Source organism: Mus musculus, chromosome 13, assembly GCF_000001635.26.
Source record: "Mus musculus strain C57BL/6J chromosome 13, GRCm38.p6 C57BL/6J".
Lineage (NCBI taxonomy): Eukaryota > Metazoa > Chordata > Mammalia > Rodentia > Muridae > Mus > Mus musculus.
Genome location: NC_000079.6, coordinates 47,958,023 through 47,980,591, shown reverse-complemented (window position 1 = coordinate 47,980,591; position 22,569 = coordinate 47,958,023). Strand labels below are relative to the sequence as shown.

The following is a 22,569-nucleotide window of genomic DNA, read 5'->3' as shown; positions in this document are numbered from 1 at the left end:
AAGGCTTGTTTGTCAGCTTGTGCCGCCCTTGGGTGATGGAACTTGTAAAGCATGAAACCTAGAGGAAGGTATGACCCTGGCCCTGTAAGCCCTTGTATTTTCCCCCAACCCCCTGCTTCCTGGTCACCACAATGGAAGCAGGCTTCCCCTGCCAAGTTCTTCCTACCAGGTTTTGCTGCCTCACGAGGTCCAAAAGCAGCCAGTGTATTGAAGCAGTGCTACCATGAGCCAAGATGAACCTTCTTCCTCTTAAGCTGATTGCCTCAGCCATTTTGTCATGTGACAGAAAGTGACACGCTCGTATATAGTCTTCTCTTGCATGATCCTCATTCTGTCTTCTGTTTCTGTATCCTTTTTGTCTCTGTGTGTTGATCCATCTCTGTCTCTTCTGCTCCCCCCACTCACTTCCCTCACATGGACCCAATAGTGTGTGCATAGTGCCTCTGCCTCTTAAGCAGCAGTTGGGCCACCTTGCTGCACACTGCCTACCTGTCTCCTCAGAAGGAGAACCATACATGGATGGTGGTTTCTGCTCATTCGCTTTACTTCCTTCCTGTCTTGTCAAGGGGAAGGATCTCACTTTTCATTTTCAGATCCTCTGAGGAGATCTGGAGATCTCAAAGAGAGAGGGAAAGACAGAAGAAAAGAGGAAAGAATATATATAGGAAAGATATAGGGGTGGGAGAGAGAGAGAGAGAGAGAGAGAGAGAGAGAGAGAGAGAGAGAGAGAGAGAGAGAGAGACTGTATTTACGAGTGTGAAGCATTTGAGAAAATTAAGCAAGGTGATTATAAATGCAACCCACAAATTAAAACAAAACAAAACAAAACAAACTTGTATGTACTCGTTGCTTTTCTTCTCACTGTGACAAAATGCCAGAAGTATTCATCTTAAAGAAAAGAGATTTACTTTCATTCAGTTTCAGGGGCTGCAGCTATGGAGGGAAAGGCAGAGCAGCAACAGCCCTCTGCAGTAGCAATGTATGAAGAGGTACCTTGGGGCAGAATCCCAAGTGGGCGTCACCTTCAATGACCCTTTTCTCCAGGTAGGTGAATCGCCCAAAGCTTCATAGTTCTGAAAACAGCACCTGTGACGGGAGACCAAATGTTCAAACACAGGCTGTCTCTGGTGTTTGACATTCAAACTGCAGGAGTGTTCCTGTGTTTACTATGACAACCTGAACCCCAGGGAGCTGGAAATGAACTGCAACACTGCAGGTCAGGTCCTCAATTTGCAAAGAGAGGCGCAGGCAGAGTAGGAGACCTTGGATGACAAATCACAAGGGAAGTTATAAACCATCTGAACCAAAACCCAAGATATATCCATCTATCAGCAATAAGCACACTGTAGTTAGAAGTACCTGGAAGGGTAGTTAGAAATATCTGGAAGGGTAGTTAGCATAGGTATATTCCCCAGTCACCTGCCACCAGAGAGCAGGGTTCTCAGAATTCAAATTACGCCATTTCCTTAAACGTTGCTAAACTCAGTATTTTCCATTTATTTATTTGTGTGTGTGCACCATGCACACACACTTGTGCAAACATGAGAAGACTTCGGCATACATGTGAAGGTCAGAGGGCGATTTGCAGCAGCCAGGTCTCTCCTTCCACTGTGGACTCTGGGAATCAGACTCCAGTCATCAGGCTTGGCCAGAGGTTCCCTGACCTGTTAAGCCCTAAACTTACTTGTAAAATAGTGAAGTCACCTGGTCACAAGAGACACTTTTCCCATGAACAAATATCTCCAGATGTATTCCAAATGACTTCCAACGTGGTGTAGTTGTGACATGTCATTTGATTGCAGACAGGAAAACTCAGGACACTTGGGGGGGTGGTGGTGGAGAGAACCAACATGAATGTGGGAGTGAAATAGAAAGTTTTATCTGGAGATCTCATGGCAACAGAGTTTAAAAACCTATAGCTGAAGAGTATCGGGGACAAGTGAGCATGAACTCCTTGGAGAAGGGTTTGGTTTTTACTAACCAGACAAGGGTACTATGTATAGGGTACTGGTTAACTGTTTTTGTTTTTTGTTTTGTTTTGTTTTGTTTTGTTTTCGAGACAGGGTTTCTCTGTATAGCCCTGGCTGGCCTGGAACTCACTCTGTAGACCAGGCTAGCCTCGAACTCAGAAATCCGCCTGCCTCTGCCTCCCGAGTGCTGGGATTAAAGGTGTGCGCCACCACACTCGGCTGGTTAGCTGTTTATAATTTGCTGCACCTGGAAAATAGGGTTTATAACAATGCAATACTTTAGAAAAAGCCAGTTCAATTTCAATGGCATTTCTTTCTTTGCCCCTCACTTTCTACTCTAGTGGCTTTTTTTTCCCTTCTTCTATCAGATCCACAGGCTCTTTCTTGATTGGACCCGACCAGTAATGACAGTTTGACGAGAACCTGGGACTTAGACGCAGGCAGGCTAACAATGGGTGGAGGGAACAAAGCCATCAATAAGTAGCAGGACAAGAGATGACATGAACAGGACTCATCTGTGCTTTGGATTTGGGGAAAAGAGGGAGCTGGAGCAATTCTTTGAATATTTGCTAGCTGTAGTTTTGATGGGATGCCACACACCAGGGAGACCCTGGGTCAAGACTGGCAGAGTGTCTTGTTTGGATGACTTTGTATTTCCTTTGATCTACAATCAGACACTGATTTTCCTGAGCTGCTTGCCCTTCACTGCCCATCATCATCTCCTGAGTTCTCCCAACTGCAGAACCATCGCCCAGCCGAGACCCTCTGATCCTGATCTGGAACGCTTTGCTCTTGAGCACAGCCAATTTCCCTGGGCCAGGCTGATCGAAGGATTGATATTCACAGAAAGATTAGAGTTAGGCCAAGAGGCAGATCACCTCTCAGAAAGACAACCGATGAGCATCAGGGAGACAGGAATAAGTCAGGTAAAGACAACTAGATGGAGAACGCCCCAAGTCAGGTGATCCACAAGCAGGAGCCCCGGTGCTCGGGAACATGGTAGGAGGATATAAGCATCCACACAGTGTTTATAATATACTTAAAATATGCGGGTACCTTAATGATAAAATCCAGTCAGTTAACCACGGCTTATATACTTTTGCAAGGGCAGGAATTAAATCATGACACTAATGACCTTCAGCCTGTGACTAGGTGAGGATGCTTGGCTGAGGAAGAAGTGTCTGGATGAAATGATAGGAACAGATTAAACTGGGCACTCTCAGAGTGAGCCCATTGCACAGCCACATTCTAGAATCTGTGTCATTGATACAGAGGACACATACTCTCAAAGCACCTAAGCAGGTTGGCACACAAAGATGAACTTGAAAGCACTCTTGCTTTTGACGTTTCTACGCTAGTGATACGTGCATGCGCTGCACACTGAAACTAAACAATGCAAAATAAATACAGAGTTATGGATGACGACTCAACATCAACTCTAAATAGAAAAAAAAAGGATCTAAAGTTTGAAGGATGGTTGCTATTAAAATTATTTTTAACACAGAGGTAATTCATGTTTAATTTTGGAATATTATACCATAGAGATAGACTACATGAATGTACACAAAATAATTTCTACATAGTTATCCCTCATGGACACATTGGTATATATTTTTATATTCTTAATTAAAGATATGACTGTGTATGCATATAAATAGATACACAATCAGATGTTTTATTTGATGAAAATGGAACCTTAATATATTCTGTTTTTCTAAAGTAGTGGTTCTTTTTATTTATTTATTTATTTTTATTTATTATTTATTTTTACTTATTCACTCTCCTCCTCTGGTCACCCCTCCCAAAATCCTTCTCTTGTTTCTTCTCTCTTTCTTCTCTGAGCTGGTAGGGGTCTCCCTAGGTATTCCCCATCCCTGACACATCAAGTCTCTGTGAGGCTAGGCCCATCCTCTCCCACTGAGGCCAGACAAGGCAGCACGGCTAGAAGAACATACCCCACGTACAGGCAACAGATTTTGGGATAACCCCTGTTCCAGTTGTTCAGGACCCACATGAAGGCCAAGATGCACATCTGCTACATATATTCGGGGAGGCCTAGGTCTAGCCTTTATATGTTCTTTGGTTGGTGGTTCAGTCTCTGAGAGTCCTAAGGGCCAGGTTAGTTGACTCTATTGGTCTTCCTGTGGGGTTCCTATTCCCTTAGGGGCTGCAACCCTTCCTCCTATTCTTCCATAAGAGTCCCCAAGCTCCGTCCACTGTTGGGCTGTGGGTGTCTGCATCTCTGAGTCAGCTGCTGGGTGGAGCCTCTCAGAGGGCAGTCATGCTAGACTCCTGTCTGCAAGTGTAGCAACATATCATATATATGCTGGTTTAATAATTTGATTTATCCAATAAAATATTGTAGGAATTATTTCATGCACAACAATATTAATGTATAGAATCATTTCTTTCCCTAAACAAAGCATTTCATTGTACACAGGTGTATTTTATTTCATATAATTTCATACAGTGTTTGAGTTCAGGGTTATTATTTTACCCTTATTATAAACACACTGAAAGCAAAATTCTAAAGCCAATCCTTTTTCTCAAGCTGAATGCTTAGAAGTGGAATTATTAGGCCACGGCACATATGCAGGTCAAATGACTACATTAAAGATATATGTATTCCAGAGTAGGAACAGTATAAATAATAATAGCTTATTTACAGATATGTAGACGTCATAGAGAATAGGGGCCATAGAGTGATAGTTTGCTAAAAAAGAAGACGAAGCAGATGAGATAAAAGGGAGTAACCAATAAGATAAGACTCAGACATTGAGAGCCAAAGTTTCAGAGTCTTCAGTCCACAGGTCCAGGGACGAAGCACTACCAGCTCTGTGCTCAGTGACTTTTAATTTGGTGTTACAGATAGACTCATTGTCTCAGAATCACCAAGGCTTTGGAGTCAATTGCTTGCCTGCCTTCTAGTGCTGGCTGTTTATGTATGGGCTTGATAGAGCCACAGAACCTGTATGCTTGCAGAAATCAATGCTTTGCTAAATAGGCTCCCATGCGGCTCTTCAAATTGGGTTTGAAGGAGCTCTGTGCGGGCATCCAGCTTCATTATTTGTCTTCCTGCTTGCTATAGACACATTGTATCAGGCACTTCTCTTATTGCTGTGACCAAACACAATTTAAGAAAGATTTATTCTGACTCTCGGTTTAAGAGAGCGCAGCTCTCATAGCACGCGGCGGAAGGAGGCACATGGCTGGGACCGGGAACCCAAGCACAGGACCTGGTATCAGTCAGTTGACTTTTCCCTTTTGGCCTTGTTAATCAGTCTGGCCAAGGACGGGAGCCCATGGCATGGTGCCCCTACCTCCATGGGAAGTCTCGCTTCCGTGTTAACCCTCTCCAAAAATTCTTACAGATAAGCACAGGTTTGCACGTATCTGACGCCAGTGTTATTTGCTAATCTCTTCAAGTTGACTGTCAAAATTAACCGCATACATTAAAGAACGGCTTGATGATTGATGGTTGTTATTTTTTCAATGAACAGGGAAAGCTACCAGTCTTCTTTCTCATGGCGCACCTGAAACGGGATTTCTAAAATGGTAGCACCAAAAAAGTTTCCCAGTCTTAGTGGGAGAAGATGGAGGTCTGTGGGGACAGCTGCTTCCAGCTGTTCTCATTTAGGAAAAGTTCCATTATCCTTTGATTTTTCTCAGTCTAGGGAGTCATTATTATTCTGGCACTTCTCCTGACATTTTTATGACTTTGTTTATTTTAATGCGTGGTTCATTATTTGTTTTGGAGCAGCCTTCCCAACTATCTTTCTAAATGCCACTTCAGCTTTCTGCCCAGTAAGTTGGTGCCTGGTCTCTTTTGCTGTCTCCCCTTCCCACTTGGCAGAATGCCTCTGTTCACTGGGGGCACAGAACCCAGTGACAGCACTTCCAGACAGCGACATTAATTTACTCCTTTGCATGATCGAGAAAATTAATGATTGTTCGGCTCTAAAGTAGAAGGATCTATATTGGGTTTACCAAGAGTCACGGGGGAAAGTGTAATTCTGCCTCCCCCCCACCCCCAGGTTAGAAACAAACATACTGAAGCCCCACCTTGGAGTTATACAGAAGCAGGCTGTGGAGACGATGGAAACGATGCCTTCTTCCCAGCCTGCTTCTTTCCTAGCCTCGAAAGGTTTCTCGGCAGCAGGGGTCTGTTGATTGACTTGGCTCCCGAGCCCATGTTTACACTGTTGTATTCATCTTGCTCCGATGATGGGACGTGCCACCCGGATGTGGCAAGGCTGACAGGGAACGCGAGAGAGACCAGACAGATGACAGCCTCTCCGTTCTTCAGAGCCTCATCCAGGGTGATCTGTCACCTGATGATAGGCCATGGCCTGTCATTTATTTACTTACAGCTTTAATGTGGAAAAAAAAAACACGAGGGGGTAGTAGGTGACGGGGAATGACAAAAGACAAGGAGAAAGCGAAGGGCTACAGGAGGAAAAAATTTGATAGACCCTTTTGTTGTTCCAATACCAGCAGCCATTTCGTACATCCCGGTGGACACTGGAACCAGCCTGGGACACATGATTAGCAGCATTTGGGACAGGAAACTTAGATTTACATTGCAGAAATTTTCTCCTTTTACCCTCATGCCAGGGGGCAAACCCACTGTCACTTTCTACTAAGCAAATTTGAATTGAAAAAAATTTTTTTTTTTGCTCTTTAGTTTCTGTGACACCCTCTGACCAGTTTGGTAAGCATGTTTCCCCTTTTGGCTTTGTAATTGAGGTACATTTATGAACTAACCTTCGTGGGGCATTGAGGTCGTCACCCAACAATGTTGATAGCAACCTGTGCTGGAAATCAACAGTCTAGTTATCAGACTTTGTCACTTGTCCTTTCTTTATAGTGACAACTTGGTTGTAAGAAGTAAACACCTAAACCCAGGCAAGATGATAAGGTAAGTCTTGGTCAATCTGTAGGGATAAAAGTTGAACTATTTATGTCCTGAAGGAGATTAAATAATGCTATAATACATAATGTATACTAAATTATTTTACAAAAAGTAAGAAAAAATAATACACGACTTTTACCTGTGTCTAAATGAGGCAAGTTTAGTGAAAAAGCATATAAAATATTTGATGTAAGGAAATGATTTGAGTCACTAGATGTTTGAGTAACATCTGGCCTTTATAGCTTGGGTGTGTCATTTTAGTAAGTTGCGGTGCCAGGTCTTATTTTGTCATACGGCACCCAGGAGAACAACCTGAGGACTTTCCCACATGGATGATCTTGCATAGAACAAGGGTGTGTCTGGTAGTGAGCTGACAGGCTAGGGGTGCACTGTTCTCTAACACCACAAAACATCCACACAGTGCCCCTAACAATCTGTTCCATGAGTCTCAGGTGCTGGACCTACAATTACGTCATTAAACTCATCATGCAAAAAAAAAAAAAAAAAAAAAGCCAGACAACTGACAAATTCCCTCAGGAGAATCATCCTGAAACACACAGCAATCTGAATCCAGCACAAAATTAAATGTTCTCCATAAGGATCTCTGATTCCATATCCTTTTGATTCTGGATTGTACACTGTAGTTCCGGGTGCCACGGAACTATGTAGCCTAGACTGGACTCTTACTTGAGTCTTTCTTCTGGCCTCTGCCTCTTGCAATGGTGACATTACAGGAGAGCCACCACACCAGGCTATTTCCTGTACAACCCGGTGCTACAACAACCATCTCTCTTCCTGTGGCTCATGTCTGCAGCATCCAAGCAACCCCAAGAGGGCATCCTGCGATATAGGTGGTCCTTCATTAGTCCAATGAAGATGAATTCTCTAAAGATGTCAGAACCATACCAGTAACTCCAGAGCAGCTTGGGGGGATGTTGCATCTTATGATACCACCAGATGATGTAGAGGTGGTTGTTGGAACAGACCCAACACATTCCATCTTTTCTAGCTGTCACCTCTGCTCCAGGTGTTTATTGGTTTGTTGCTTCCTGTTGTGTTAAGAAAAGGCTGTTTTGTTTCCAAGTAGAGTCTCCTTACTGATTCTGGAGAATCCAGCTGTATACGATAAGCCAATTCTTTTGTGGCCCTCTAGCCAAGGAAAGATATATATATATATATATATATATATATATATATATATATATATATATATTCATAATTTAAAGAAAGGTTTTTAAATTATTTACTTTTTCTTATCTTGTGTGCGTTGGTGCTTTGCCTGTGTTTATATCTGTATGAGGGTGTCAGATCTGCTGGAACTGGAGTTATAGACAGATGTGAGCTGCCATGTAGGTGCTGGTAATTAAACTCACATAGGACATGGACCCCCCCATTGACAAGAACTCCCAGACAGCAATTTACTATGCCAATATTCAGTAGACAGTGGCTTTCCTTTCTGTGGCTAGTACTTGGCATCTTCTTTGAATGACTCTGGTGACTCAATAGAGTCAAGTGGACTCTGAAGACAGCCCACTTCTTCTGCTGCACTTCCAGAGGTTTCATTTTTGTGTTGGCTGAGGCTCCCTTTTCCTTCCCAAAGAGTTTCAGCATGGAAGAGAAATTTCTTCCCTTTGATGTACTTGAAAGCATATATTGGATGCTTCAAACAGTCCTAGTATCCTGTCTTTTGTTTGCTAGCCCCGGCAAGGGAATGCAATGCATCTTGTGTTCTTGCTTACAACTGAGCCAAAATCTATGTAGGATTTATGGGAACACAGGTGATGTCCCTAGGGTCCAGTCCTTCCTGGAGAACACAAATTTCCCTTCTTTTCCCGTATCTAGTTAAGACATGTACAGGTGGGGGTCATAGGTTCCAACCTCTCACCTCACGCCCAAAGAGATGAAGGGTGTTATCATTTTGTAAGTAATTTGTGCTATCATTCTGCTATAGCTAAGCTTTAACAGCACTGGTTAGCCTTGTAATGTTTCTGGTTAAAGTGTTGTTAAGACTTATGTGACATACTGGTGGTTTGACCAGGTATGGCCCCTTAGACTCATGTGCTTGAGTGTTCAACACGGGGGGAGTGGCACTATTAGGAGGTGTGGCCTTGTTGGAGGAAGTGTGTCACGGGGGGTGGGGGTGGGGGACACAGGGTTGAGACCTTGTTAGCTCAAGTCTGGTCAGTATGTCACAGTCTTTCCCTGCTGCCTATAGATCAAGATGTAAAATTCTCAGCTCCTCCTCCAATGCCATGCCTGCTTAGACACTGCCATGCTTCTTGCCCTGATGATTATGGACTAAATCATTGACACCGTGAGCCAGCTCGAATTAAATGTTATCCTTCATATGGTCATGATGCCTCACCACAGCAATAGGAGCCTAAGTCACTACTACTTAACAGGGAAGATTCCTTATAATCCCTGAGTACTAGGGGATTCATTAAGGTAGTGAATCCCATTTAGAAGGTAAGCACTATTCAGCTGGAGTGGAAGAATCTATAAATAACCAATATGGTTCCCACCGGTGTTACCCAAGGAAGTTGAAAGCTACTCACCTTGCTGTGGGTATGAGAACATGATGTGTCACTCTGGGCCTTGGGGTGCTCCTGATGGCTCCTTGAAACCCCTAGCTTGTGACAATGTCACTCCACTTTCTGTCTCTATCATTTCATGACCTGCTCCATGTTCTTGTGCTCTTTCTTCTTACAGGAGCATCTGCCGTTGATCTCAAGGGCCATTCCAAGTCTTCTTGGGATGTTTCTTATCACTTTCCACAAGAGCATGTTCTGAGATTCTAGGTAAACCCGAGATTGGGTGAACATTACTTAGCGCCATGTAGTCTCACTCTCATTCAGTGCATCTCAGAAGGAGGTGAAGAATGGGAAGACATTGAAACCATAGTTAGCAAGTAGAGGAGGATTCACTTTAATGTTTGTGTTATTCAGTGTATGTTGTTGTCTAATTAATATAAGAGAATGCAGAATGTTGAAACACTCTCCTTGGGGGCCTAGAATTGGAAATTACAGTTTTCTGATAAACGTTCTGTTGTGTTTTCCTACAGAGCCTTCTCATTTGATTCTCCAAGCAGCCTGGTGAAGTAGGAGTGGCAAGTAGCTCCAATGCAAGCCTCGGAGAGCAAGATGCAAGGCTCAGCTCAGTGTGAGCACACTTTGCTCACGTCCCCTCTTAGTGGTAGCTGGGACAGTCTAGGGCACAGGCGCCTTCTTGTTCTCTCAGGAAGCAGCATGGTTTTCATGCTTTTCCTTTCCCAGTACTCAAGGAGGCGTGCACTCCCATTTCTGTTTCCACATCCCAGGTTTCCCCCTGATTTTGAGATGTAGGGATACATCTACAATTAGCCATCACAACTTTAGGCTAATTAATTAGTTTGGACTTTAGTCTGAACTGAGTTCTCCAACTTATTACCAATGGATTTTTATAATCACTGCGTGAATCCCCTTCCTGGGTCTTGGTTTAAAGCAGAGAGAAAAATAACTTTCATATAAGAAGGTAATGGAGAAAATAACTTACATTTAAAACTTCAAGCAAGGCACCCCTAAGATCAATAGCCTCTTTGGGGGGCATGTGGTATGTCTTTTACATAAGAACAGAAAAAAAGAAAACAAGATTGGGACGCAGAACATTGTTTGTGCAAAGCTCCAGCAGATAGGCTTGGATGTATATCAGACATGCCGATTCTCGGTCTCCTCGGCAGGACATACTAGGTGGGTCTCCAAGTCCGTTGCACTGCATGATTCATGGGCAAATGATTGAGAGGAAATGCAAACAAGTAACTCTGTCTTTGCTGTTTGAACTCAGATCCATTTAAACATCATGGGAGGAGCCTGTAGCAAATCTTGCAGATATAACAGGAGGAGGGTGGAATCTGCAAGGAGCTTGGGACGTTCCCAGCATGGCTTCAGTGTGTCACACAAAGGAGACGACAGGTGAGAGACATTTTTATGTATTTAAGATGGAGTAAGAATTTTTTTTTATTTTTAAAGATTAATTCACCTCTCTCCCAAAAGATAATTACACTGTACCTCCTGTTATTCCCGGTGTACAGTGTACCATAATGATGATGTGGTAATGGAATACTTCAGTATTTCCAAAGGAATTCAGAAGCCGGGGTGATGTCAGGCTCAGATCAAATAGAAATAACTTCTAAGGTCTCCACTTATTAAAAATGTATGTCATGTGTTCTAGGATTTTCCTGCACAGTGATTGCACACAGGCAGGAGGCAGCCTGAAGCTTTTTTTTCCAACCCCACAGCTCTTTCCCTTCTTCATTAAGCAAGGAGGCAAACAAGAGGCTGGCAAAGGCAGACAATAGGCTCACCTTCTCCAAATCTTCCAGGAAAATGTGGAGACCTTTGTGGAGCTTCATCAACAGTCTCCATGGGGTAGCCCTGCTTGACATGGCTGTCTGTTTGTAGGTGAGGGGTAAGGCACTGACATTCTGTTCACACAAACAGAAGTGCTTAAACCAGGAAGCATTCAAAGTCTGATTTCAATCGCACTCTCTGTCCCCACCCCAGCCAGAGTCCCTTTAGTGTTCCTCGAGTTTGGCACTGTTTCTAGACTTCACCTTTAAGAATCTTTCTCTTGTCGCACAAGAGCCTCTCTCCTCTTCACAAATTCAGGCAAAATCTGGGTCTTGTGGTACTCACCTGTAATCACAGCACTGCAGAGGGGCAAGCAGAATTGAATCGGAGAGTTCAAGGTCAGCCCGGGTTACCATAGGATCTTGTCTTAAAAACCAAAAGCAAAAGCAAAAGGGGAAATGAAATAATGTGATTATGCTTTAATTTCAAAAAAGAAAACAAAACTGAAAAATAAAACAAACAAAAAGTCAAACCAAAGTGATTCCAACCCTTCCCTGGTACATACCCTTTCCATACAGAACTCAGATTTGTCCCTTTCATACAAGAAACAAAACTTGTTATTTTTAAGCCACCTCTGAACAGACAGCAAGCCAAAGATCAGCCAACATCTCATAGCTGATGTTGTATAGGAATTTGCACATCTTAGTACCTCTATCTTGTTAGGCACACATTGGTTGGGGGTGTTGTATGCACCAGCTGTACATTAACAACAGGACAAAAACAGAATGCCGGGTCTCCCTTCAACTAGGTTGCAGACGATGAGAAAGAAGAGTGTACTGAAACTAGGCATACCCTGCCTGTAGGTTTTTAGACAAAGTGCTCATCAGGGAGGCAGAAGGCTTAAATTACAGCATGGTTTTACCCAAGACTGATAAAATACAGTGTGATGTAACTCTCTTCTGTATTTCCCTCATTGCAGAAACCACTCAGTGTGGTGGCTAGGAGATGGGTTTCTGCCCAGCCTGTTCCCACTGGGTGCCGTAGGTGGAGCGACAGGGCCTTTGGCGTCCCCGTAGTGTGTTATAATTTTTTTTGTGGCAGTAATAATTAAAGTCCCTCGGAGGAGCTGGGGAAGTACAGAGGCAGAAATGAAGCCAAAACAAAGGGACGAAAACATAGGGTAATAATCAACTCTCCTGCATTTTTTTTTTGTACTGAAGAGTGGAAAGAGTGGATCAAACCTGCATACGAGGTCCGATTTCTCAGTGAAAGCTCTTCATGGGAATGCATGCCACGTGTAGTGGTCCGCCAGAGACCTCTTCCCAACCTTCCACCTTCCTGATGACTGGAGTCTACATTGTATAGCAGAAAAATGTTGGTCTCAAAATTACATCCATGTGTCAAGGGACATCCACCAGGGTTCACGCTGAGATAGCCACTTCATTCTAAACTCTCCCTGCCTTAATTTGCACACTCCCCAAGTGGTAGACTTCCTTTTTTGTTGCAATTCTTGCTCATTGTCAGGTGGTAAGGGTGAAAGCTGGAACCCAGAGTGGGTGTTCTGGTTACTGGATTCCCACAGGACCCAGGATCAGATAGTAGCCATTGTGCAGAAGATTCTGGAAGCCTATTTCCTTTTAAACCTTAGTTACTTCATACACCATAAACACTCTATTATAAAAGTCTGTTTCTTTTAGCTGTCTGTAATTTAATACAAATAAAAAATGCTTAATTTCTTAACTTCACTTTTTAACCAGCATGTACCACATTCCATCCATGGACTTACCAGACCTGACTTTGTTCATTTTCCGGCATCAGACCAGGTCAGGAGTGTTTATGTTGGTGTGGCTATTGACATCATGTACCATCTTAGGTAAGAAGAATTAGAAAACTTAAAAGGTGATTTTGTTGTTGTTTTTCAGAAAAGAGTGGGAAAGAAAATAAGTGGGAATAAGTGGGAAGGAAAGGGAATTAGTTTTTTTATCATGAGTGTGAGAGAACACCTGACAAGAACCCCTCAAGGAGAAAGAGTGTGTGAGGGAGAGAGGGTGTGTGAAGGAGAGAGGGTGTGTGAGGGGGGAGAGAGGGTGTGTGAGGGGGGGAGAGGGTGTGTGAGGGGGAAGAGAGGGTGTGTTAGGGGGGGAGAGGGTGTGTGAGGGGGAGAGAGGGTGTGAGGGAGAGAGGATGTGTGAGGGAGAGAGGATGTGTGAGGGGGGAGAGAGAGAGGGTATGTGGTGGGGAGAGAGAGAGGGTGTGTAAGGGGGGAGAGAGGGTGTGAGGGAGAGAGGATGTGTGAGGGGGGAGAGAGAGAGGGTGTGTAAGGGGGAGAGAGGGTGTGAGGGAGAGAAGGTGTGTGAGGGGGGAGAGAGGGTGTGTGAGGGGGAGAGAAGGTGTGTGAGGGGGAGAGAGGGTGTGAGGGGGGAGGGAAAGTGTATGAGGGGGGAGAGAGGGTGTGTGAGGGGGAAGAGAGGGTGTGAGGGAGAGAGGATGTGTGAGGGAAAGAGAGGATGTGTGAGAGGGAGAGAGGGTGTGTGGCGGGAGAGAGGATGTGAGGGAGAGAGGATGTGTGAGGGGGGAGACAGGGTGTGAGGGAGAGAGGGTGCACAGTTTATAGGAATACAGCCCATCATGGAGGAAAGACATGGTGGCAGGCAGTGGGAGCTGAGGAAAGGACTCCTTCCCTCCTCACATCTGGGCAGAACAGGAAGAAGAGACGTGGCCAGATGTTGAGTCAGGCTAACAACATCCAGGCCCTCCCAGTAGCAGCATTCCCCCAACCATGTTCTTCCTCCTAAGGTCCCTTAATCTCTCAAAACAGAGCCACCTGAAGAACTGGCAAATACAGCTCACATTCCAGCCACAAGAGGAGTTCCCACGGGCGTCTCAAAGGGTGCTCTTGGTAAGTGTGCAGTGTTCTCCTTCCGAAATCATGAAAACATAAATCTGCAAGGAGACTTTTGGGGTACCCCTTGCTAGAGACAGTGGCCTGTTTTAGAATTCACATATTTCACTGACTGTTTTCCCCCCAAAATGTATTGAAAATATACCATTTCAATATGACCCATATAATGTTGAGTTAATAGCACAATCTAACTAGCTTAAGTACCGTGCGTGTTCAGGGCAGTCATTTTGTCTACGTAGGTTGGGTACTTTGGAAGTATGATTTCATTAAAAGTGTATGTTTAAGAAATTCACAGTGATCCCAAAATCTTGCTAACTCTGGAGGTCATCTGGGACTTCTTTTGGACACCAGAAAAAGTGGAATGAACAGCCCAATTCAGTCCTGCCCATGAAGTATACAGCAGCCATACTTAGACTCTAACGCAACTGTAGTCACTGTTACGATTTTCATTTTAGGCAAAAAAAAAAAAAAAAAAATCAATTAGGTGTTATGAGAAATGTTTATGTGTCCTTCTTGAAACCAAGCTTCCATCCTTCTCTGTGTATGGCACTGAGCTCACAGGATGCAGTGACCAGCTGAGATATGTGCCAGTTCCATTTGCTTTGAGAAACATCTTCACTAAGGATAAGTTAAGTCTCCTTAATTGGATGCATGGGGCAGGCATGTTAACTGGAGCCCCATGCAGTGTTATGTCCAGGAGCCGCTCTGGGAGGACGCCTGCAGTGTGGTGGACAGCCAGGCTCATCCCTTAGCTGGCTTCTGAGTCTGCCGTGTATATCCTCACAGCTAACACGTCGCCCACACACTGCCTCTCCTCAGAGAACTGTTAGCAGCGATTACCTACCCACAGATCTTTCTCATACTTCCTTCTCCTTTGCCCAGTTCTAAATCTCGAGTCAACCAGGTATTAGAAGTCTTTATCTATGCCACCATAACAAAGATGGCTCAATGAAACACTATGGTTTCATCAAGCGTGAATTTTACTTGAGATCATGCATTCCGAGTCTTGCCATTTGATTTTACTGGCCTTGACAGAACTCATAGAAACAAATCCAAACCTTAATGCGCCGCTTACAAAATTAATTAGGCTCCCCTTCCAGGCATATTTTACCTTTCATGTTTTATAGGGAAGCAGCAGTCCCTCTAAGCAGTGATAGAATGACAGTTTGACTTGTTCAAAGAAATGCTTTCAGTGACACCAGCTTTCAGTCCCACACAGTGGTTCCCTCTCTGAAACCTCAGCACCTTCAGGATAGAATGGGCTGCCTGGTAGGTGGGCAGTGTCCAGTATCCATCACTGGAAGCATTCAGTCTACCACTGTCGTCCAGGGGGTGGAACCCATCCAGGAGAGGAAGCCCTGTTGGAAAAGACGCAATATTCTCTAACACGACCTCCGCTGCGTCTACAAGTCTGTGCTCCGTGGAGGCTCTGATCCGGTTTGGTGACGAAATGATTGCAATGCTCACTCGTCCCAGTCAATACCATTTCTTGTAGCATGCTCTGTCACATTCTCCAATTCAAAAGTATTTATTTGGAAGTTGAGGGCGTAGGGCAGCTCAGCTGGTAAGAGTGCTTGCCAAAGGACCATAACGATAACATTATGGTCATAAGAGCTCATATGTCCCCCACAACACATAAAAAGCTAGTTGAACACTCTTGTAACCTCAGCACTTAGTGGGTGCAGAAATAGGAGGATTGCTCTGGCTTACTAGATGCTATCTTAGCTCCAGGTTCAGTGAGAGACCCTGTCGTAAGGGAAAAAATGTGAGAGGGATCAAGTAGAATGCCAGTACCCTTCAATGACCTCTACATGTGAACACCATATATACACCCTATATGTGTATAGGCTATGTGCTAATTTGCCCAAATAGCATCATTCTTAATGCCCCCTTTCTCTTCTATTGCCTGAGAAGGCTGTGTTGGGTCAACCCCCACAAACAGTGGGATGCATAGATACACCATTACAGTCACACTGTCCAACCCTACTCCCTGCTGGATCTGTGACATGGCAACACTCGGATCTCTCGCCCTCAGTGCTCCTCTGCTAAGTTCAAAGTATGTGTTTACCTCACCGAGGGAGGTACTCAGTCAAATCATGAGGTATTTAGCGCCAGGCAGAATACTTCTAATGATCATGTTGGTAACCATTGAATATTTGCTAGGTATGCTTTTTACGATTCCCCTGAGCTGTCTCTTCTCAATGAATCAACAAATCTGTCCCTCTCCTGCCATGAACAAATGATGGATTATACATCAAGAACTTTATTCATTATTGGCGTCCCCTCTGAAGGGTAAATAAGTCATAAATATCACGATGGCTCTTTTAGTCTTTTAACCTTTCATTACTCAAAACCATCTTATAGACTGGGGTTAAATCAACTTGGATGCTTTCCTATGGAAAGGGTAAATAATTTCCAGTTCTTTACATAGCCCACACATTTCCGTGACATCTACCTTAGAATCCACTCCCCATGTTACAGGTCTATAGTGTTTATAATCTTATACTGTCTTTGACAGAGTCACTACGGGAACTGTGCACATGGATTATATAAATACACACACACAGACATGTGTGTGTGTATTTATATAATACAGATTTCAGATTTGTGTTTCAGATTTGTATATTGCTCCCTGAGATGGATCCATTCAGACATAGTAGCTCTCGTTTAACATCTAAATGACTCCTGCATGTGTACTGTTCCTTTCCCATTCAAACAGACATGATCCTGGCTACTGAAAAGCAAAGATAAGCCACACAAAAGTTACCATCTCAGTTTGTGCAGGTGTTGTTCGGTGAACATCCGGGTGCATGTGGGCATGTAGTTATATTTTTCCCCCATAAAGTAATACTCTCTTTTTTCTTTCACATTGGAATGTTCAACTCATTACAAGTCATGACAAAGCCCTGACAGAACCCAAGGGACAGGACGACTCTCTCATTCTTTGTGTCTGTCCAGAGCTGCTGTTCTCATTGTAACGCAAACAATTTCAGTCCAGGAAATGGCAGCTATGATTTGCTTTGTGGTGGGTTTAGAGATCAGCTACTTGTTGCCCTGCATTCTTACTCTCTCTTTTGTATTAAGGTTCATCTTCTCATAAATAATATACTTCTAAAATTTTTGTTTAGTATTTTTTAAGGCAAGGTCTAAGGCAACCCAGGGCTTTTCTCAAACTCACTGTATAGCTGAAGATGACCCTGAACTTCTGACCCTCTTGCCTCTACCTCTGGAATGCTGGGGTTATAGGTACCCAGCATTGCCTCCTGTTTCATGTGGTCCTGGGGACTGAATCCAGGGCTTCATGGAAGCCGAGCAAGCATTCTACCCAACTGAGCTAATACCCCAGCCCCTCAAATATGCCTTACAGAGAGTCAGCACTTTACTGGGTTCAACTGAATCTTTATGTCCCCCAAACTGTGTCCCTTTCTCCTTGCTCCTTGCCTTTCTCCATTTGTAGCTAAAAACAAACCACTTCATAAGAGTCTCATCAATTTTTCTCTGTGTGCACTTTAGTTAAAAGAGCCTCCTGTGCTGTGCACCATGTTCTGTGGGGACACAGTGTCACAGTCGACTTGCCTGAAGATCAAAGTGGAACATTCTGGGTTCACAGAAAGCCTGTGGTGCCTCTGTGATGCTCTGACCAGCAGGCCTCTTGAGTGCATTCCATTTCAAAAAGGCTTCTGGGATAATACATAATGCATTCAAATTTTGAGACAGTTTATGGAATCAGAAGTCTTCGTCCTTTCAGCAGATAAAGTGACAGCAGCTTCCTCTAGGTTTTATTCCCCATTAGACATTTCTTCCTCCTCTGTTTGACCTGGGATTTCATTTTTTTTCCAACTGGTATACCTTCTGTATGTGAATTGTGAATATTGCTTCTTAGTTCTTGAAAATATAATGTATGCATAGGCTGTCAATACTGTCCCAGAAATGAGGTGACAGACTATGCCTCCTCCTCCTCCTCTTCCTCTTCCTTGTCTTTCTTTTGCTCTTTTCTCTCTCATTTTTCCTCTCTTCCTCCTTTTCTTCCTCCTTCCTTCTCTTCATTTCTATCTCTCTTTTTCTATCTCTCTTTTTCTACTCTGGTCATGCACTGTTTTTTTTTCTCCCTATTAATCTGGAACAATAGCGATTCTCCTGATCATTTTTCATCACTATCAAAATTCCTTTAACGGATGCCTCTCCTCCCCCAAAATTGCAGAGTACAGTATAACAGCTGCTGAATGTGGAAGCCACTTTAGGAAACCATTTTAATTAAGTGATGACCTTCACGTCTTATGAAGAAGAAATTTAAAGTTGGTCCAATATCACCCATTTAGCGAGTGACACATTTTTATCAAGTTTATAATGCCAAGGATTGTAAAAGATGCCATTACTTTCTGTACAAAGACAGGAAAAGAAACATCAGCAAGAGAAGTGTAGAACTCTCTCTGACAGTAAGACACATTTCAGTTTCAGAGCCAAGCACTAGGCGACCCTGTTTTTACACATGCTTCTCTTATTTGTTGAATTTATAATTTGCACCCTGCATTCCACACAGAGCAAGTTCTATGAATAACTGATAGAAAGAAGTTGAGAAGACTGCATAGGCAGTCAAGCGTGTCAACAAGAAAGGAGGACAGGTTGGAGACAATGTTCATGCTTTAGAATATTCTTTGGCCAGAGGTCATCTTGTATAGCACCCAGATTATTCATGCAGGTAAGGCTCTCCAGCCCCATGCCTTTGACACCCGGGATAAGGGTGTGTCTGCAAGGCTGTTTTCAGGAATTTGTACCACATCACCATAGAAAATCTTCTCTAGGGTCTGCAGGAGTGATAACTCCTTTATAGAGAACAAGAAACAGTTATTAGAAACAGAGAGAGCTAAGAACCTAAAATGGAGTCCATTGGCTTTTCTTTGAAAATGTCTACAAATGGCAAAATATGCCAGTGTGCAAGAGTATCTCTGGGACTCTCCTTGTCTAGCAGAATCAGTGAGCGCCATGCCTAGTGAGAGATTCTGTCTCAAAACCTAAGGTGGAGGTGGGCAAGAGAGATGCCTGAGTGTTAAGAGCTCTTACTGCACAAAACATAAGGACCCAAGTTCAGATCTCAGCACTCACAGAGTAACCTGGGCTGGTTTAGCCTTTGTCTGCACTCCAGAATTGTTGAGAGGTATCAACTGCAAGTCTGCTGGGACCCACTGGCTATCAGCCAAGATGAAAATGTGACCTCCAGGTTCAAGGAGAGACCCTGCTTCAAAGTGTAGGGTTGGGTGTGATAGAGAAGGACACCTGACCCTTGGAACTCTTTTCTGGTTTCCAAACATATGCACTGGACCTAGCACTCGTGCACTAGTGTGTAGAATGCACAAGCACAGGCACGCACATACACACACACACACACACACACACACACACACACACATCTTGTCAGTATGAAATAAGGACATTACGATAATTTCGACTTTATTTTTTTTCTGTCCTAGAATGTGGATTGCCTGTTGTGGATCTCAGGAAGAATTCCTGTTTGTCATTCAGGTTCTATTTGGTTGCTAACTTGCTCAGAAAAGTTTGTTTTTCATACAAAGACAGTGACTTTCTCCAAAGACGATTGCAGTCTCCAGTGAAAGGGAAAGACATGGCATGTGTACCAACAAAAGTCACAGCAATCTCCCTGAATAGTTCGCATGTTCCTTTTGTTACTCGGTGTTTTTCATTCTATTCAAAACTACTATGGAGTGAGGATAATAGATTCGCAACACTGATGCAGAGATAGCAAATACTTTCTTGCTTGTTCCCGGATTTATTAGAATTCATTACTTCTTCCTGATGGGCTAATGCTGTCGCAGTTTGCAGTTGGTATGCTGTGCCATAAGTTATTTTTATAAGGCTCTCTACTTACATGATTTTTATCACTGTGAGTTTTTCCTCATTTCCTGGAAGTTATCAAGCTGACATAAAAAAAGCCATCTTCTAATGATAGTGAATTTTCATAAGCTATTTGCATCAGATCTCATCCTCAGATGCTGTGCTTGGCCCAGAGTCAACAACTAGATTTCCTTTGCTGCATTGTCTTTCTTAGCCGAATAGGGTGCCTGCGTATTGATTGCACATTATTGAATGTAATGCTTGTTTTTATAAATGTCTTCTAATAAAAGTGTTAGCAAACAGAAGCCAGCGTTTTATGCTAAATATATGAATCCAAAATTAACAATAGGAAGTTGCTGGTTTTCCCGATTTGGCAAGACTTTCATTGTGTTTTTTTTTTTTTCTGGTGTGTGTGTGTGTGTGTGTGTGTGTGTGTGTGTACGTACACTCATGCCTATGCATGTGTAGCATGTGAGCATGTGCATGCACATGTTTGCATGTGTAGGAGCATGTGATCATGTGTGAGTGTGCATGTGGACGTCAGAGTTTAACAGTTTTACCTGGGAGTTTTACCCAATCAATGTCTGTTTTATGTACTGAGACAGGGACTCACACTTGAACCCAGAGCTCACTCACTCAACTAGTGTACCTACTTTGTTACACAGATCTCCTCTCTCTGCCACCTGGCTACCTAACGGGATTATAAATGGACTCAGCCAGCTTTTATGAGTCCTGGGGATTTGAACTCCGGCTTTATCCATTGTCTCCAGTCCCACAACCATGTAGGGAATGCAATTTAATCTACCAAAAAGACTGCCAGGCTGCCAGGTTCCCTCTTCCATTCCTGCCGAGCAGCCTTCTCTGCTGTTGAGTTGTTGGTGGCTATTGTCTCCTTCCCAGAGTATTTAAGCTCCTTGTATGCAGGTTGAAAGTCTGCACTTTTTCATCTTTATCATGAATCACTTATTGGTCTGTCAAGCCTAGTCATGGCCTTCTCTCTCCACAGGAAAATGGAAGGCGGAGTTGTCATTTCCTTTGACTGCAGACCACACTTCTAGCAGTGGCGGCAGAGGTCTCCTTCCATGGTCCAGCAGTAAAATGGCAGTGGTGACTCCAAGAACCACGGGACACTATGCACCAGGTCTCATGACAGAGCTCAAAGGCTCTAGAATTTTCAATTGTATTCTTCCATATGCACGCATGTGTTCATGTGGATGCAGGTGTGATGTGTGTGAGAGAACATGCAAACATGCAAACCTGTGTGAGCATCCATGTAGGTACCGAAATATCAGCTTGCAGCTACAAACAAGACTCTCATCCTTTATTATTTAACCCTTCCACTAATAAAGAGCCAGAAACCTGCAGTTTTCTCCGTTAGAAACTCCTGGTGTTGATTCTGTTTTCTTGGTCTAACCTGGAGTAACACAACTGATAAAACCATCTAAAACTGTTGCACATGGAGGGGGAAAGCGAAGGCAAGAAACAGACCCAACTAGTTGTTCATGCCTAGCTCCACTAGTGAGAAAATCTGAATGTGGTCCACAAAGTTCTTAGGAATAGTGAATAATATAAAGATTATATTATAATAATCTAAAAATATATATAATAATATAATGTATAATATATAATAATATAAAATATAATTATTTTGTGTATGACGTTCTCCACTTTGCAACTCCAGGGCAATATTCTTCTGATTCTAACTATTAATCATCACTCAGTTTGCACTTACTGGTGTTATTAATCACAGTGATGGTGATGGCAATGATATCGGTGGTAGAGGTGGTGGTGGCGGTGGGGGAGGAGGAGGAGATGATGATGATGATGACAATGACGACGACGACGATGATGATATATGGTTTTGCATTGGGCAGGTTGGCTTACATCTTTACTATACATCTGAGGATAACCTTGAAATTCTGACTCTACTGAATTCTGGGATTACAAGTATATGCTAACAGGCCTGGTTTTTACAGTGCCAAGGATCAAACCTAGTGATCTTGTATATGCTAGGCAAGAAATGTGCCAACCAAGCTACATTCTCAACACCCAATTATTATTAGTAGAATCAGTATTAGTATTAGTACTAATAATCTTTTTGTCTTTGGAGGCAAGGTCTGATTATATAGCCCTGCATGGCCTGAAACTTGTGGCAATTATCCTGCCTTAGCCTCTTGAGTGCTAAGATTACAGGTGTGTACCAAGCATGCCAGTTTTCACCAATCTAATCCTAAGAATTCAATGCCATTCAGGGCCTCACCAAATTTCTGCCTTAGCATGGAACAATTAGCTACTGTGTGACACTTCCCATCGCCTGGGTTCCATCAAACGCAGTACCAACCTTGGAAAGTAGAACTTCTGTGATGCCTCGAAGTACACCCTACCTTTCCAAAGAGATCAGAGAACCTGTCTCCCAAACTGCTGCAGAGATTTTAGTGCCAAATGCTTTCAGTTATATGGGCACAACTGCAACTCCTTTTCCCTGAAGTGGAGGCAGGGGAGTAAATGAATGGAGACATGAAGAGCAACAAGGACAAGGACATATCTTACTTAGAATACCTACCCCTCCTCCCCAGCTCTCAGCCCCATTAATCCAGATGCATCAATTTT

General features: G+C 43.4%; 1 long non-coding RNA gene across 1 annotated transcript in view; it reads left to right on the top strand.

Annotated features, from left to right (window-relative positions):
* The window catches only part of 4931429P17Rik (RIKEN cDNA 4931429P17 gene), a 58,279-nt gene extending 38,017 nt beyond the window's left edge, over window positions 1-20,262 (top strand). Inside the window, exons 3-8 of the long non-coding RNA NR_038004.1 lie at window positions 6,838-6,888; window positions 9,944-10,607; window positions 10,702-10,829; window positions 12,965-13,080; window positions 14,026-14,106; window positions 19,578-20,262. This is a non-coding gene — a long non-coding RNA (RIKEN cDNA 4931429P17 gene). The remainder of the gene's footprint in view (window positions 1-6,837; window positions 6,889-9,943; window positions 10,608-10,701; window positions 10,830-12,964; window positions 13,081-14,025; window positions 14,107-19,577) is intronic.
* Window positions 20,263-22,569: the final 2,307 nt, after the last annotated feature.